Below are 5000 nucleotides of genomic sequence, written 5' to 3' on the forward strand. Positions count from 1 at the left end.
GCGCAGCGCCGTCCTAGGTACTTGGTCGGTTTCGAGAGAGGCAACACTAGATCGCGTGTTAAAACCTGTGGTAGGCAGAAAACATCTTCCGAGATTCTCCTAAATGCTTTCTCCGAAAATTATTTCGAGCAGTTAGTCCACGAACCCACGCGAATTGTAAGTGGTTGCGAAAACACACTTGACCTCTTAACCACATACAATCCAGAGGTAATAGAGAGCATCATGACTGATACAGGGATTAGTGATCACAAGGTCGTTGTAGCTAGGCTCAATACCGTTTCTTCCAAATCCACCAGAAACAAAGGCAAAATAATTTTATTTAAAAAAGCGGATAAAAGTGTCACTAGAAGCCTTCCAAAGGGACAATCTCAATTCCTTCCGAACTGACTGTAGTCCTCAATCAGACCAGCACACTGCAGATGTCCACCGCGCTTCGCACCGGGCTCGGCTGAACCAACTTTGGCCGCCAGGCGCCGCGTGCAGGGTGCGCCGCAGCGTAGCTGCGCCGCCTGCCGGGCCCGTCGGCTGGCGCTCCTGCCACTCGGCGCCCCCCACCAGCCGCCTGTTGCGCGTGCGCCCACGCAGCGCGCGGCCAACACGCCGGGCGGCCCCCCTTCACCGGCCGGGGAACAGTCCCCACCAAGCCACCGCCGCGTATCGCTTCATACCCACATGGGCCTAGTCACGCGTGTGGATGTGGCGGGTACCGCTGAAACAACCGGTTAATAGCTGTACCGATCGTCGCCATCACAGATTCACCTCCAGCGTGAACAACCGCTCAACAACGGATTTCCAGTTCATTTGCGTATCTTGGGCAGTAAACGTAGATGTCCACCTACATTTGCGAATTCAACAATTCTTGCATGCCAGGATGTCATGTGTCACGACACGCTACATCAGACCACATACACACTGCGACATGTGCAGAAGAGAACACGTGGAAGGTGGCCCGCGCACGTATGCGATGTACCTTCCGCGATCCACTGTCAACCGGCATCTGCGGCATGTCCCAGATTTGGAACGCGGTCCACCAGGGTAGCACTTTGTGTGAGGCAATACGACAAAGTCGGAATACACGCGTCACTACATCAGACGGCTCACGCTGACCTGACCTGACCTGACTCACCGCACCACCACCCCCAGCGACCCAGGGTGACATACAATGCGTTCGTACGTTCCTCCCACACGCCTCTACGGCGTACCACAGTGCAACCTAGCTGTTATTGGGAGACGAGACAAGTAGCATCAAGCACAACATATGGAAATTGAGATTCGACACCGTTGGGCACAGCCAGCGTACGGTCACACGTATCACACTACTTCACTCTGTACGTAACGACCGATGATCGGTACAGCGTGTGGGTTACGCGTACGACATCAGCGGACAATGGACACAGACCATACCACGACGTACACTGAGGGCGTCGACATCTGAATGCAACTGAACAGCTGCGAGGCTCATTTAACACTCAAACGCCAGACCGACCAGCTTGAGAGGACAGAGACACAAAGAGGGGGACAGAGGGGGACAGAGGGGGGGGAGGGGGGGGGTCGGCGATATAGTCCTATTGCAGTACAATTGACAGTGGATAGCAGGAATATGTGGAAAGTAAGCAACACTCGCAAGACATCTACATGAGGATAACAACGACACCAGAGATTCCGAGCAGTGAACTATGTTAGGCAAAGGGACAACGTGGGTTAGGTTAAGGGACAACGTGGGTTAGGTTAAGGGACAACGTGGGTTAGGTAAGGGACAACGTGGGTTAGGTTAAGGGACAACGTGGGTTAGGTTTAGGGACAACGTGGGTTAGGTTAAGGGACAACGTGGGTTAGGTTAAGGGACAACGTGGGTTAGGTTAAGGGACAACGTGGGTTAGGTTAAGGGACAACGTGGGTTAGGTTAAGGGACAACGTGGGTTAGGTTAAGGGACAACGTGGGTTAGGTTAAGGGACAACGTGGGTTAGGTTAAGGGACAACGTGGGTTAGGTTAAGGGACAACGTGGGTTAGGTTAAGGGACAACGTCGGTTAGGTTAAGGACAACGTGGGTTAGGTTAAGGGACAACGTGGGTTAGGTTAAGGGACAACGTGGGTTAGGTTAAGGGACAACGTGGGTTAGGTTAAGGGACAACGTGGGTTAGGTTAAGGGACAACGTGGGTTAGGTTAAGGGACAACGTGGGTTAGGTTAAGGGACAACTTGAGTTAGGTTAAGGGACAACTTGAGTTAGGTTAAGGGACAACTTGAGTTAGGTTAAGGGACAACTTGAGTTAGGTTAAGGGACAACTTGAGTAGGTTAAGGGACAACTTGAGTTAGGTTAAGGGACAACTTGAGTAGGTTAAGGGACAAATTGAGTTAGGTTAAGGGACAAATTGAGTTAGGTTAAGGGACAAATTGAGTTAGGTTAAGGGACAAATTGAGTTAGGTTAAGGGACAAATTGAGTTAGGTTAAGGGACAAATTGAGTTAGGTTAAGGGACAACTTGTGTTAGGTTAAGGGACAAATTGAGTTAGGTTAAGGGACAACTTGAGTTAGGTTAAGGGACAACTTGAGTTAGGTTAAGGGACAACTTGAGTTAGGTTAAGGGACAACTTGAGTTAGGTTAAGGGGACAACTTGAGTTAGGTTAAGGGACAACTTGAGTTAGGTTAAGGGACAACTTGAGTTAGGTTAAGGGACATATTGAGTAGGTTAAGGGACAAATTGAGTTAGGTTAAGGGACAAATTGAGTTAGGTTAAGGACAAATTGAGTTAGGTTAAGGGACAACTTGAGTTAGGTTAAGGGACAACTTGAGTTAGGTTAAGGGACAACTTGAGTTAGGTTAAGGGACAACTTGAGTTAGGTTAAGGGACAACTTGAGTTAGGTTAAGGGACAACTTGAGTTAGGTTAAGGGACAACTTGAGTTAGGTTAAGGGACAAATTGAGTTAGGTTAAGGGACAAATTGAGTTAGGTTAAGGGACAAATTGAGTTAGGTTAAGGGACAACTTGAGTTAGGTTAAGGGACAACTTGAGTTAGGTTAAGGGACAAATTGAGTTAGGTTAAGGGACAACTTGAGTTAGGTTAAGGGACAACTTGAGTTAGGTTAAGGGACAACTTGAGTTAGGTTAAGGGACAACTTGAGTTAGGTTAAGGGACAACTTGAGTTAGGTTAAGGGACAACTTGAGTTAGGTTAAGGGACAACTTGAGTTAGGTTAAGGGACAACTTGAGTTAGGTTAAGGGACAAATTGAGTTAGGTTAAGGGACAAATTGAGTTAGGTTAAGGGACAAATTGAGTTAGGTTAAGGGACAAATTGAGTTAGGTTAAGGGACAAATTGAGTTAGGTTAAGGGACAACTTGAGTTAGGTTAAGGGACAACTTGAGTTAGGTTAAGGGACAACTTGAGTTAGGTTAAGGGACAACTTGAGTTAGGTTAAGGGACAACTTGAGTTAGGTTAAGGGACAAATTGAGTTAGGTTAAGGGACAAATTGAGTTAGGTTAAGGGACAACTTGAGTTAGGTTAAGGGACAACTTGAGTTAGGTTAAGGGACAAATTGAGTTAGGTTAAGGGACAAATTGAGTTAGGTTAAGCGATAATCTGGTACAGCCACAGTTAGGTTAAGCGATAATCTGGTACAGCCACAGTTAGGTTAAGCGATAATCTGGTACAGCCACAGTTAGGTTTAAGCGATAATCTGGTACAGCCACAGTTAGGTTAAGACGATAATCTGGTACAGCCACAGTTAGGTTAAGCGATAATCTGGTACAGCCACAGTTAGGTTAAGCGATAAACTGGTACAGCCACAGTTAGGTTAAGCGATAAACTGGTACAGCCACAGTTAGGTTAAGCGATAAACTGGTACAGCCACAGTTAGGTTAAGCGATAAACTGGTACAGCCACAGTTAGGTTAAGCGATAAACTGGTACAGCCACAGTTAGGTTAAGCGATAAACTGGTACAGCCACAGAGGTTAAGCGATAAACTGGTACAGCCACAGTTAGGTTAAGCGATAAACTGGTACAGCCACAGTTAGGTTAAGCGATAAACTGGTACAGCCACAGTTAGGTTTAAGCGATAAACTGGTACAGCCACAGTTAGGTTAAGCGATAAACTGGTACAGCCACAGTTAGGTTAAGCGATAAACTGGTACAGCCACAGTTAGGTTAAGCGATAAACTGGTACAGCCACAGTTAGGTTAAGCGATAAACTGGTACAGCCACAGTTAGGTTAAGCGATAAACTGGTACAGCCACAGTTAGGTTAAGCGATAAAGTTGGTTAAATTTGGTATTGTGTGGGAAGGGGGCAGAGAGAGAGGGGGGGGGGGGGTGGATAGTGGTGGCAGTACACGGATGCCTGAGTCACCGTCAGATACGTCACGTCGGTTCGATGCTTGTAGCAAGAGGCTGGCGGATGTGTGTCTCTCACTTCTGCAATTTTTCATGTGGTATAACACGAGGGCGGGGGATGATATTTGGTGCCCCTCTGTGTAGGATGTGTGTTGGTGGTGTTGATTTATCTGAGCAATGGTAGTTGTCGGAGGAGTGGGGTATTGTGCTTTTATAGGTGGACCTACTGCTCTGGTTATCATAGTGTCGACGGTGCAATGTGGCAGAGAGGATGCACTCGACATTGTCGCATTCCAGATGTTTACGTATTGTGTGTCTCCGTTGCAGGCCGAGAGTGGTGCATGTTCGAGTGTCTGGCTGACGTGCGATTCACGTTGTGTGCCCAGTCTTACAGCACGTATAGGGACATTCGCATAAATCATCTATATTTGGCCTTGCATCATTTACTAAGCAGTGCCGTGAGACGACCGAACTATTAGGAAAGTACTGATGTACCGCATAATGTTTACCTTCCACCACACGGCGAGTATCGACTGTGCCCAGCGTTGCCACCGCAGGCAGCGGTCACCGTCACCATTGTGCGGCGGAACGGAACATCTATATCCTCAGAGGAGCACTCTTTGCCGCCGGGCGTCACGTCTCGCGGCCTGCCGGCCAGCGCCCACGAC

The sequence above is a fragment of the Schistocerca gregaria genome, unplaced genomic scaffold (genome assembly GCF_023897955.1).
Source record: "Schistocerca gregaria isolate iqSchGreg1 unplaced genomic scaffold, iqSchGreg1.2 ptg000263l, whole genome shotgun sequence".
Classification (NCBI taxonomy): domain Eukaryota; kingdom Metazoa; phylum Arthropoda; class Insecta; order Orthoptera; family Acrididae; genus Schistocerca; species Schistocerca gregaria.